At 32.5% G+C, this 14,637-nt stretch overlaps 1 long non-coding RNA gene across 1 annotated transcript; it reads left to right on the top strand.

Annotated features, from left to right (window-relative positions):
* The first annotated feature begins 6,845 nt into the window (after nt 1-6,845).
* On the top strand, nt 6,846-11,287 carry LOC105836561. The gene is made up of 3 exons (XR_004964647.1): nt 6,846-6,932; nt 7,514-8,027; nt 8,147-11,287. It is a non-coding gene; the product is annotated as a pre-mRNA-processing-splicing factor 8 (long non-coding RNA).
* Nucleotides 11,288-14,637: the final 3,350 nt, after the last annotated feature.

Here is a 14,637-nt window from a genome sequence, read left to right as displayed (position 1 = left end):
TTCAGAATTTTTCTGCAGAATATTTTGCAAAATTTTATGTAATTTTTTCTAAAGGCAAAAAACTTCAGAAAACATTACATAAAATTCTGCAAAATACTCTGCAGAAAAATTTTGAAGGCGAAAACTGTACAAAAATCTGTAAAAACTGCAGAAATTCATGCACAAAAATATGCAATTTTTTGTGCAGTAATTTTTGTATAATTTTTTCTTACGGGTATGTTTATCTATAAGAGCCAAATTACTAAAATTACCTGACGATAAAAAAGCGGATTCTGTTGTAGTTTATCCTATTCTTCATACTATAATTAATCACATATAAGATTTATCTTTTATAAATAAAACTTATATTTTTTATATTAAATATAAAATACAATAAAATATATATATTATAAAATATATATTTTTACAGTTTTATTCTGTATTTCAGCAACATTTTAATTTCATCATTTTTTACTAAATATGAAGAACCATATATGTTTTTATATTAATTTTATATGGTTAAAAAACGATAAAAGAATGATATGTATTTTTATACAACTTGAAGCAATTATGTACATACGTGTGTGCGTGTGTGTGTGTATGCGTGCGTGCGTATGTGCGTGCGTGCGTGTGTGCGTGCAATTCAATTTTTTATTACCTACGCAATCTTACAAAAATATTTCAAATGCAATATTGCGGTTAACATGTTGCAGAAATATTATTCTTGCATTGTTAATGTGATATTACTTTTATTATGTTTTGGAAATATTCTTGAAATATTGCATCTAAAACATTTTTTTGTAATATTGCAGAAACATACAAATATAAAATCAAATCTTTTCTTTTCTTTCTGAAAGATTTCAGAAATATAGCACATGCAATATTACAAAAAATATAAAACCGAACATTTCAAAAATATTTCACATGCAAGTTACAATTAAAATGTTGATGAAATATTTCTGTACCATTTCCGACCATTATAATATTTCAGTAATATTACATGCCGTGTGGGTCGTGAAAACCATTGGCTACGTTCAGAAAACAACAGTTAAGTAATTTGCTAATATAATTAGTCTAAATTTTGCACTGACCGCTCACTGAGCTGCTATTCCGTAACCATTTACCGACAACTATAATATATCGATGTCGTTGAGTGTCTTTGCGCACGTATTTTGTTGCGTATCATTCGTGCTATCACGCAATGGGTGCGTTCAACAAAACAAATTTGAGGCGTCTGGAAACTTTGCTGACACATTCTGTCTTTGTTATTTACTGAAATTGAACAAAGATAGAGTGAGATAAGAGAGTACCCTGATGAAAATGTAAAATCGGAGCGTAAGTCGAATATAAAGAAAGAGTAATAAAAGCGTTAACAAACCTTCTACGAAGCGTAAATTGAAACAATGAAATGTAAAAGCAGCGTTAACGCTTCTTTTACATTTCATTGTTTTAATTTACGTTTCGTAGAAGGTTTGTTAACGCTTCTATTACTCTCCCTTTACATTTGACTTACGCTCTTACTCTCCCTTGACATTCGACTTACGCTCCGATTTTACATTTTCACCTGGATTTTAACGTAGCTTGTATTAAAATATGATTTAGTACATATATACGTTTATTCTTAAAAAATATAAATTAGTATTACGTTCATTCTGAAAAAAAGTATATTACTCTAATCAGATGCAGACCATGGATATATCTACATTTTGTATACAAATATTAGAATTTCAATTATATAAATTATAATGTATTTGTGTACCACCCACGCGCACGCATATTATAATACATACTGTATAATTATACACTTATAGCATTTTAGGAAAATCATGTTTGTATGATAATTAATAGCATTTTTTTACAACAAATGTTTCTAATAATTTGTTATAACTAATAGCCAATTTATGCCTCTGACAGTAAATAAAAAATAGTCTATTATAATCAGCTCTAACACTTTTCTCGTAAATAGCCAGCTCACGATAAACGTCTCTGGCATTTTTTAAAAACTAGTTGGCTAACAATTTATGCTTCTGGCAACAAATTAAAAATTAGCTAACTCATGACAATTGCATCTAGCATTTTTCATGCAAATAGTCAGCTCACGATTTATGCTTCTGGCATTTTTTAAAAACTAGCTAACTCACGATTTATGCCTCTGATAATTTTTAAAAACTAACCAGTTCACAATCTCTGACATTTTTTAAAACTAGTCAGCTCACGATAAACGTCTCTGACATTTTCTTACTAGTAACCAGGGGCTCTATTCTTGAAGAGTCATTCGCGAGAGAAACGTATGCGCAAATACCCGCTCTAACAGAAAAGTTGCAAGTTTATTAATTAAAAGCTTTACGATAGCCAATAAATTTCCAACTTTTCTATAAAAACAGAATACGTTTCTTTTGCAAATAAATTCAAGAATCAAGCCCCAGCTCACGATGAACGCTTCTAGCACTACTACTACTACTATTACTACCACTATTATTTAAAAAAAAATAAAGAATAACAAATTTTACATGTAATTTCGTTGCAATAATCTTATATGCTTATTCCTTTTTACGAATACAAAATATACAGATTAGAAAAATAACGTGCAGCTACAAAATTTACAATTAAAACAAAATTACAGTTGCAAACTTACAAGTCTGTAACTCCCAACTCAGCGCGCAAAAGTGGTGAGTCGCGGCAAATGCACTTAGTTTTTAGCTCTCCGCCTGTCGTTGCTGTTTCGATAGAGTGAGTCAGAGAATAAACAAAATAGATAATGACAAAAGTATAGGCGTTTCGTCTATCTCTTTTTGTTTATTCTCTATCTCTATTGAAACGGTGCGCGGCGGAGAGATAAAAGTGCTCGAGCCCGAGCGCGCGCACGCATCACACACACACACACACACACACGCGCGCGCGCGCGCGCGCGCTCAGCTACATTTGGCATACAAAACGACAGTGTCATTCCGTTTTCTTCTCCTCTACCCTTCAGTTTCGACTTCGTGGCGATCGCGGCATTTAAATGTTTTTTAGCGTAAGTTTATCGCGCGGACACTACTGCGGCGAACACTACTTGCACAGTCTTTTGCATAACGTATAACATAAATGAATAAGAAATTTGATTGGTTAAATGCACTTTGCTTATGGACCAATCAATTTGCTTATGTACATACGTTATGCGTTATGCAAAAGTGCGTTATGCAAAAGTGTGTGAGAGGGCCTTAAGTCGTCGATCGATGATAGTACTGGGGCTCGATTCTTGAATTCATTCGCAAGAGAAACGTATTCGCAAATTCTGTTCTTACAGAAAAGTTGAAAATTTATTGGCTATCGTATGGCTTTCAACCAATAAACTTGCAACTTTTCTGTTAGAGCGGATATTTGCGCATACGTTTTCTTGCGAATAAATTCAAGAATCGAGCCCCTGGGTCTGTTCGCGTCACATGCCCCGACCTGTGATGCGATTTCAAGCCCGGGGCCCGGGCACGCTTACGCACATATCGCACTCCCCCTATCCGTGAGGCATATAACTTATATATAGTAATCATAATCAGTTATTTGCCACTGGATATATAGTCTTTAGGTTTTTCTTTTGAAATTCAATTCAATAAGTTTTTTAAAAGTGCTGTTTTATTTTATACAGTAATTTTTCATTATAAGAAAATAATCGCGTTTGATTGGTATAATTATAAAATAATTTATATTTACTTAATTTTTATATTTCTTCTGAAAAACTAATTTTATAAATGTTTGATATAAAAAAAAATGGAGAGCGACCTTTATTCTCTGAAAGGAAGAGTGAGAAGCTCCAAAGGGCTCTATCACCCCCATTTATGCTCTCATGTTTATATGTACTAATATATACCATCAGTACAAGTTCAGAACTCTCGATGCCTGTATATATAGTAAAGAATAAACAAACAGTACTTGTGAGAAATATATTAAAGTGTATTTCAAAGGTATCGTAACTGTCCATCTAGTGGTTAATAAATGATTTATTCAGAGTGGGTATAAAGGCCTAAACACAATGCAACAGGCAACAGGTAATAGGAACAGAAATAATGAAAGAGAGAAAAGATCTTCTCTCTTTTTCTCTTTCTTTATTTCTTGTTCCTATTGCCTGTTATTTGGTCTGTTCTTTCTAGCTGCACTGTTGCACTGATGCAATAAGTTAGAATGAGAAAAAATATACTTGTCTTACTTTAACTTATTGCACCAGTGTAATAGTGCAGCTAAAAAGAACAGGCCCATTGTGTTTAGGCTTTTAGACGCCGGCAATCGCCTCGGAGTCAAAACGTTAAATGGGGAAAGAGGCAGAAGAGACGCTCAGCCGCGAACGTAGCCGAATGCGCACAGCGCAACGGCTCACGCCGATCGCAGCCGAGCGCGCGTGCCTCACGGATAGGGGGAGTGCAATGTGTGCGTGAGCGTGCCCGGGCTTGAAATCACATCACAGGCCCCGACATGCTCCTATTCTATTCACCCCAACGCACTCCAATACGTTGGCGGATCATTCTGATAAGAACTCTTTTAAAGATTCCGTTGAAATGGTCCTGTGATTGGTGATCCGATCGGTGATTCCGCTTCCGCATAATCCGCTCCATGGGACTCCACCCTAAGTCACGTGGGTTGTTAATGGCTGAGTGGCTTGCTGAAGCTCGTTCGCGCCATGTGCTAGCTCGCATTGGCTCGCATTAACTCCATTAATTAACGTTGTTAACGTGCAGTATGAGATGTGAGGTTTTATATGAAGGTTTATGTCATGATAGTTCCGTGAAGTAATTATATATCGTCTGATGTGTCTCTGAAAAATAATTTTAGTTGTAATTTATTTATATGAGAAATCTAAATTGTGATAAATTTCGAGGGATATAATAGTGGTTCGCTGTAAATGACGCGCAACGTGCGATACAAACAGCGAAAAAAGCCGGGACGGGAAAGAGTGGAAAGTGGACAGTCATATGAGGTACTCAAGCTTTTACACAATTTTATATATTTTGTATAATGTAAAAATCGTGTAGGATAGTCCCGACGCTAATTATTTTATATTATGTTTATTAATTGCTGCTTTCCATGCTTACAAGTGAGATTCAACTGAGTTTTTTCCTACAATCTGAACAATTTCAAGACCGTGTGCTTTACTGAGACTCGCATACTCACTTTAGAAGTGAGATTATATATTGAGATAATTTTGTCATTAAAATAAGCGTGATCACTTGCATATTTCTTTAAATCACTGAGTAATGACGTCACTATCTGAGTATAAAGCGAGGTCTACAATACATGGATTAAGCATGGAGTAAGGCATAAGAGTAGGTTTAAGCAGGCGTAAGAACGTCACTTCTGGCATAAGAGAGCTGGCGTACGGCGTAAGCAAAATAAATTTATTTTATTTCCTACTCTTACTCTTATTCTTACGCTTACGCTGTTACACTCAGCCAATCAGAGTAGTGTGTTTCCTATTCTTGACATTGCTAATTGGCCGTATTTCTTACGCTTACTTTATCGTTCTAGACAAGACTATTGTAAGCAACTTACGACAAAATCGTTACTCCTACTCTTATGTGCCTTACTTCGTGTATTGTAGACTTTGCTTAAAATACTCACATTACTGAGTGACTCAGTCTCACTTTCAGATAAATGAAAAGCAGCAAATATGAGTGTAGTAATGTAGCAAAGAAAAAGAAGTTCTACATAATCAATTATTATGACTATTCATACAAATTTTTATTGATTGTTTTCAGATTGTCATAGATGTATTAAACAATTAATTGAGCTACGTTACCCTGATTCAACTTTACACTGGTGTCAATAAGATAGATGAGATGCTGCACGATGCGGAACATATAATACATTGGTTAAATGTTGCTGTAAGTTATTGTCAAGTAATTTTATTATATAAACTTACTATAGATGTATTAAACTAATTAAACATTTAATTGAGCTACATTACTCTCTGATTTTACTTTACACTGGTGTCGATGAGATGGTGTGATATAGAATTGTGCATCAGTTTATTGTTGCTGTAATTGTCAATTAATATTAACAACTATTAATTAGCTTAATAAAACTGTAAATAAATGTTTTTAATAATACTACTTTTTATTCTTTGGTTTACTAGTAACGTATATAATTATTGGTACCTTGGTGACAAAAGATAATCCTTATCCTTACAACATTATCAGTATTTAACCGATGCATAACTCTACATTATACCTCATATTTTTTAATCATTAACACCAATGTAAAATTAATTAAAAAGATAGTAACATAGCTCAGATTTTACAGTTGCTGTTGATGAGATAAATGTTATACTTTACAGAGTAGTAATTACAACATATCTTAAGAAAAACTTTAGTTTATTTTAAAAGTGAGAATTAATCATTAGAATAAATCTAAAAATTAAATATTATCCGAGATAAAATTAATATGACTTTTTATCATTTTGGGAATATTTCAGAAACATTGAACTTAAAATATCTTGATAGTAACTATTGTTACACAACAGATATTCTGACATATAGATATCAGATATTTCTGTGATATATTTTGCTGCATTAAAATGTTTTCTTTTTCTATTATAAAAGTTTATAAATATTATCCATATAGCAAAATACATTTGAAATATAATAATTAGATATCTTTGTGTTTACAGTTTAAAATCAATTTTAAAGTATCTTATTATTAAGTACTCATAATATTTTGCAGGACATTATTTGATATAATGTATTGTTTATCCTTTTTTTCCTCCTGAATAAAAAATATATTTGAGATATAATAACCAGATATCTTTGTATTTACAGTTTTAATCAATTTTGAAGCGATGATGACCCAGCAACAGGTTGCAGATAACAGTCCATGTGCAAGCTGTTCATCACGCTCATATGCAAGCTATAGCTGAACCACCGTTACCTCAACTCAAGTACCTGAACAGCTGGAGATCTTATCCGAAGACAAACTTCAGGAAAAATGTAATGATTGTTATCAACTATTTTTAGAATTCTAATCTCTCCAACCAGGGTTATTCGTGTCCTTTCCATTTCTAAGGCATGGTCTACAATACATGGAGTAAGCGTGGAGTAAGAAGTAACAATAGGCTTAAGGGCATAAGCGAAATAAATTAATTTTATTTCCTACTCCTATTTCATCTTTTACGCTTACGCTCGGCCAATTAGAGCGTAGGAATAGCTGCGAACAGTGCAAACAATGTTTAGTTTAATCAAATTGTGGAAAATTATATGGCAAATTATTACTCCTACACTTACTCCTTACTCTACGCTTACTCCATATATTGTAGACCACACTTTACAGTCGTTACTTCCGAGAAACCGAAGATTGTGAATAATCTTTCCTACTTCTAAAAAGATGTTAGGGTAAGGTGGTAAGGGACTTCAAGCAGGAACAACAGATTACTAGCTAGTCTTGAAAGTCGGCAAGACAACCAAAATTGTGTGTAGAACTGAAAGACCCTGGTTGGATGGATACGTTAGTATTTTGTGTAGGTAAGTGAAAATTCTTTTTGCTAAAAATGTATGTTTCTGCATAATTTAAGATTACCATCACCGAACCGTATCATACATGGCCATCACTGACGGATGACGAATGGATTAAGGTTGAAGTGCACCTGAAGGATCTAATTTTAGCGGAGTACGGCAAGAAGAACAACATTAATGTTTGCATCGCTCACGCAATCTGAAATCCACTTTATTCTGGGCATGAAAATAAGTGCTCCATCCGGGCAACGTCAGCAGATCGCTGAGAAGCTTGAGAAGCAGACTAAGGAACAGCCAGTTGACCGCTACCACTACGCGAACGGTGACGAGACTACATTACTAGACAATTACGAGACACAGACTTTCAGCTTGAAAACCAAATGGCGAGTATGTGCCATCTCCGTAACCAATCTCAGAACCAATCACATTTATGTTTTGTCTGATGATATTAAAGAGACTAGCTACACTTATATCTTACCTAAGAATGTATTGAAGAAATTTGTCACCATTTCCGATTTGCGAGCGCAAATAGCTGGCTATTTATATGGCATCAGTCCGCCTGACAATCCTCAGGTAATTATTTCTAAATTTTATCTCTATTCGAAATATTTAATATTTTTCATTATATGTTAAAATTTAAATCAATGTTAATTTAATACCGTATCTAATCTCATGTTCTATATATAATGCAGGTCAAAGAAATCAGATGTATTGTAATGACAATGTAATCGCAATGGAGAACTCACCAAACCGTTCATTTGCCAAATACGCTACCTAACCATTAGTAGTTGAAGGAGATGGAACTGCTAGGATGGATACACACGCAGTCAAACGAATTGCCGCAACTCTCGCCGTAGGACATATCCACTCATGATCAGATAATGGTGGAGAATTCTATCTGGGACGGCGAAACCATCGTTATTACTTGCAGTTTTACGCCCTGCTCCTGCTCTCTCATAGCGTACAAATTAACCCCGAGTGGTTTTGAATGGGGCCAGCAGAACACCGACAAGAGCAACAATCCAAAGGGTTATCTACTCAGTCACTACGAAAAAAAGTACAAATGCTTCTGTCCGATCGTTTCCTTGATTTCTTTATGGTGCCCCGACAAGTCTTATGGAACTACAACTTTATGGATGTGAGGCACATCTCAACATGAAGTACAAGTTGCAACTAGCGAATCCAAAGGAGTTTTATCACAAAGTGCACAAGCAGGTTCATTTCTTTGCAAGCTTAGAAGATGGTGATGGCGTCAGAGCTGATCGAGAAGATGTGTTTGCATAAAATAAACATGTGCTGTGTAGGATTTTGATTGAGTGATTAAAAGTGCCATGATGTGGATAAGTAGCGCGAAAGTACGTGCTCAGAACATATAGACAAGAGGAACAGAAGGCTGAATGTATCCGGAGGAAGTGAGAAAGAAAATTGTAGTTGTCTCTCTCTTGTAAGTTATTGCGCGAAAGTACGTATGCGCGTCATTCGCTGACGCATACAAGCATCGTGCGTGTATATTCATACCTCTACAAATCAATCGTGTATGTATCTTTTTTTCCAATTCTCCTTTTTTTATGGAGAAACTCTGGAAATAAATGAATAATGAGAGCAAGAAATAAATATACAAATCAGGGAGGAAATAAATAAATACTCTTTATATAATATAAAATTATTTTATAACATTTATTATTTTATTGGTTTTTAAATAATTATTTTAAAAAAATTAATTTTAAATATTTTTGTCGAATATATTCGTTTTTTTAAATATTTTGCCCATTTTCCTTCATGAAATAAACGAAGAACTACATATGTTTTAATAATAGCTTTGATCAATTGAGTCTTGTGATTATTAATAATTCCTTGATTCTGAACATGTTTTGTCATAATATTTTCGTTAAATACTAACTGTCTGAAATGATAACAAATCTGAAAACATAGAATTTTCCATATTAAGAGTTCTTTAATATTTTTATGTGTGAAAAAATCTCGTTATTTATGTGTATAATTCTCTAATTTTGTTTGGATGCATTTTGTAGTGTTGAGGATATATCTTATAGACAAAATGTGTATTGTACGATAACATCTGCTAAGATATTATTACAATCAATTTTTATTTGTATGTTATTGTTAGTAATATAATTACATATTTAAAATATGTATATTCCTTGTTATTAAATGTTAAATTAAATTTTTTAAGAAAAGGGTGAGCCAAAAATCAGCTTGAAATCCACTTGTTTGGGCGCCCCTGAATTTAGACTTTAATTTGATGGCAAAAGTTAGTTCATAATGAGACATAAACTCCCTGCAAGTTTTATGTTGATCCGACTTTTAATCGCTGAGATATATGAGAGAGGTTTAATTAATTTATGCTGACTCTAAGTAAACTGTTATTTATTTCAATATTTGACAATTTTTTAACTGTTTTTAATTTTTTAATTTTTAATTTTAAGTTATTTTTCAACCTGGCTGAGGTGTATACAATGTTATTCACAGGATCTGGAACACCTCATAAAATTTATGCCATTTATGACATAAATCATATTTTACTCCAGTTTATGCTTAGGACCCCCTGTAAGGGGGTCAACATGAAACTTTTAAGTCTTGTCTACAATGAATTGTTTGATCAATGTCTTATCATAAATTAACTGTTAAAGATTTATACTCGGAAAAAAAGAATTTTTTTTAATATCTTTATTTTTATTGAAATAGCATCAAATTTTTTTCTGATAATATAAATCAAACAACTTTAATATTCGTCACGGTCAAACATAGAATTGCATAGAATACAATTTTGGGGTGCCTTCAGATTCCTCACCCGAGTGCCCACAGGTGTCGTTTAATTCTTGTTTAACATTCAGTAAATAACAAGGATAAAATGATATCTGGAAACACTCAGGTGGGGAATCTGAACGCAGCCTTGTAGGCTTTAGTACTCCATTACGTCGACTTGTCGATAATCTAAGCAACCGGTCGATAACATGGTATATGTGTTTACCCCGAAAATTCTTGTAATTCAAACAAGGTACTAGCACCACCTGTCGTTAGAAAGCAATATTCGAAAGAAATGCGGAGCAACCAAATGTAAAAGAAATTCGGAGTACGTTTAACGTACCGAAGGCAGTTAATGAGGAACTGTCTAAAGCTTTCGGCACAGGATACGATTTTTTATGCTAGCATGCATACGAGGCGTTTTATGATTGGGTTACGATTGGTAATATAATTATTCGAGCTAATCGAGACACGTAATAAGATGTTTCGTATGCGATCTAGCATGAAAAATCGTATCGTGTGCCGAAGGCTTAACTCGTACTCCGATAGGAAAAGATTTATAAAATTATATGACAAAAGAATTGTAAAAGATTTATAATCCGTCATTATGAGGACATAGTTGAGAAAATAGATGTAGAAACATTAACCTTTTATAAAAATATTAATAAATGTTTGCGTAATTAAATTTTGAAATGATATGTTGGCATAACAATAGCGATACGGCGAATCATCTTAACAAAACGCATTTGCAAAATTAAATTTAGAAATAAATTGTGCAATAATTGAGAAAAATATTTCAGTCGTGACATGTTTAAAACATTTAGAAATATAATTGTGCACAAAAGACTCAAATTATTCCTCAATTATTCCTAAATTATGATGCACAAATATTGAAACATGGAATGTGTAATATTGCATGTTTCAATATTTGTGCATTATAATGTAGGAATAATTTAAGAGTTTCTGACCATTACTATCAATGAGATACTTAACTCTCCAACGGACGCAACTAATCTGTCAAACAAAGTCCCTCTTTTTTAAAATTTATTAAATGTCTAGTGAATAAGCGATATTTGTTAAATTCATTGTAATACCTTTTGATATTAATTTTGAATTAAATATTGAAGATTAAATGCTGTAAATATTGCACATTATTATTGCTACATTGTATTGTGAAAATATTGAAGATTATAATGTAATAATTTTAAATGCTGAAATAATTGCAAAATATTTATGTTTCAATTTTTGTCTAATCTTTAACAAATATTTAAGAAATATATTCTGACAAAACTGTTGCGTTATGGCGAATCATCTTAGCACAATCTTTAATGCCATTATTGTGCAATGTTTGCAAAATCTTCCTATCGGGGTACGTAGTATAAGCGTATGGAAATAAATCTTATAAAAATTTTTTAAGTACGCAATAATCATTATGGGAAAGTAAAGGCACATGTAAGTGTAATGAAACCTGTGAACTGATTAAAGGAACCTTTAATTGTTTAACGAATGAACTTTATTTGAGCATCGGAATCCTGGCCCTTCTCCGTTCTTTCCTCACAAAACATTTACATCATAGATCGCTCTCGATAAAAAAGGATATTACAGTTCAACAGTTGGATTCAAAGAATTCTGGTAAAGTTATATAAAGGATTCATATAATTGACCGAAAATTTCAGTAGGAACTAAAATCTGTCGCGAAAGTAACTTTGAATGAGCTTAGAGAAGTCGGGAAAGTGTGTAAGTCTGTTACGTGCGATTCAAACATAAGGATCATGCGCGGCCGTGTTTTCGATCATGTGAAGGACGAGTATCCGTATTCCTTGACGGTATTGAAGTCCGTGACTTTGCCGAATCTTAATGTTTGAATTTATAATTAAGTAAATATGGATCGCGATGAACTTGAAAAGTTTACAATTAATGCATTACGATCTCTCGCGGCCCGACTGAAACTTAATGCCAAGGGTGGGCGGAATGATATTCTTGTGGGACTGTAAAATTATTTCGACCAATGCGGTTGACCGGATATGGGATTTACGGAATGCTAGGCGGAAGCAGTGCGGAGGCGCCCACCAGTGAGGACGCGCGAGCAACTCCAAATTCAGAGCTTTCGATAAATATGCCGGAGTTAATTTTTCGGAACCACAGACTGACAGAGGATCAACGAGGAGTGTACCCGAAAATTTATAAGGAGTAAATCTGCAAAAGTTAGTGCAAACTGCATGTAGTGCAAGCGGTGTTGGAGAGGCAGCAATCCCCTGTAGTGAATGGAATTTTAAGATCGTCTGGATCGACATCATGTGAATGATAAGTAGCGACGTACCCTGCTTAAAATGACAGATAGAAAATGATAGAAAATTTTGATTATTATTTCTAATGGTAATTTTGCATCCCATATTTCGTATCGCATTCACGAAATTACATAGACCGAGTTACGAACGATGTTTCTTAACTTATAATCTTTTGCGTCTCATATACTTTATAACATTTAATAATAATAAAAGTTGTTTTTCTATATAAACTTAATAACAATATGTTATAATAAAACAAAAGTTCTTATCATAAATGACATTTATTGTCGATATGAATAAAAGCATCTCATACAGCACCGAAAGATTACAAAAACATTGCAGAAACCTTACATTGAAATATTGTAATATTGCATGGACGTTGCAAAATGTTTCTGCAATGTTACTGTAAGCTTGCCGCAACACTGAAATGTCCGCCCTGAGAAATATTACAATGTAAGACTATGCCATGTTACGGTGCGCAATGTATTTGATGCATTGAAACGCGTTGCTACACTGAGAAAAAAAAACTAGATTCAAATAAATATTTCTTTGAATAGTGCTAATAACATATTTTATAGAAAATCAATAATATTTATTTAAAACAAGTACTAGTTTTCTAAAATTTAGAAAATATTACTTGTTTGAAATATTATTGATTTTCTATAAAATATGTTATTAACACTATTAAAAGAAATATTTATTTGTATCTAGCAATTTTTTTCTCAGTGTATAAATATGCATAATGCTTCAAATTTAGTAGATAAATTTTCAGAATATATAAAGACAAGAGAGATAAAAAGAAATTCTTTGTAATTTGTGTAATTTTATAATTTTTTTGCATCCAAAATTCTGATAAAAAATTGTGAATTTAGGCAATTGCAATGAATTTTTTTCTTATTTCTCTTGAATATTTTTATATATTCTCAAAGTGTCCATTAAAATATAAAATATATTAGAAGCACAGTAGAAAATTACAAAATTATTATTATTACATTTTATATATTATAGAAATAAAAACTTACACAATATTCTATTATCTAAGTTGCATTATTTTTATTAAGTACTATTATTTTAGTTATTGTCAAAAGCAATAATATTAATGAAATACATATATGAATTTTTTAGCATTAATATTTATAGTCAATTGCACGTTTTGATATTTATAATAGAACAGTAAATTAAACATTTTTTTAAATAAAAAAATTAAATTATCGTATAAAAATTTTATTTTTTTATTTAAAAAATTGTTTAATTTATTGTTCTATTATAAATCTCAAAAAGATTATAATCTTTGGTATAAATATTGCACACAAATCTAAATATTTAAATCTCACAAAACTATTTAAAAGTGTCACAAATGTCACAAACGTCTTCTTACACGAAGTTGCACATATATTTTCATACTTTTGCTTCTAATAAATAAGTGTAAATAAGTTAATATTAAGCATTAAAATCCTGCTTTGACCAAATACGGCCTTCGTTCTATACATTTATTCTATTCACGATCTTGTAATTCGTTTATTGAATAATTTTATTTTTGTAGCATTGTCAAAAAACAACGTTCTTCATGAGTATCACACAACAAATAGAGGATTTAGTTTCATATATGGAAAAGCATAGCCGTTTTGCCGTTGGTCGATTTTCTGGAAATGATGACAAACTGCAATTACAGCAACGAATCAAAAAATATTATTATAAATATTATAATAAAAAATTTAGCAATAATACACATATAAAATGCTATATGTACAAATTTGTTTTTGTAACGTTTTACCTCGATAAGAAGATTTTACGAACGTTGCACAATAATGGCATTAAAGATTATGCTAAGATGATTCGCCATAATGCAATTTGTCAGAATCAATAATACAGTTTGTCAGAATATAATTCTTAAATAATATTTGTTAAAGATTAGACAAATACGGGGGCGTTACTGGGCAGTACGCAGTATATGTTCTAGCGTAGGGCGCAAAATTTGAAGGGGCACAAAATTTAGAGGGTGCTATGCAGCGATGTCGGTTCAGATGTTCACGCCAGCAGGGCTGCACGAATGGTGGAAGATCTCTGTTGTCTCTCTTCTTTTCTAGGTAACGCTAAAAGCAGGAATTTTTTAGTTTTTTGTCTTTTCAACT

The sequence above is a fragment of the Monomorium pharaonis genome, chromosome 9, assembly GCF_013373865.1.
Source record: "Monomorium pharaonis isolate MP-MQ-018 chromosome 9, ASM1337386v2, whole genome shotgun sequence".
NCBI lineage: Eukaryota > Metazoa > Arthropoda > Insecta > Hymenoptera > Formicidae > Monomorium > Monomorium pharaonis.
The sequence above is the reverse complement of the archived record's forward strand: the minus strand, read 5'-3'. Positions and strand labels throughout refer to the sequence as shown.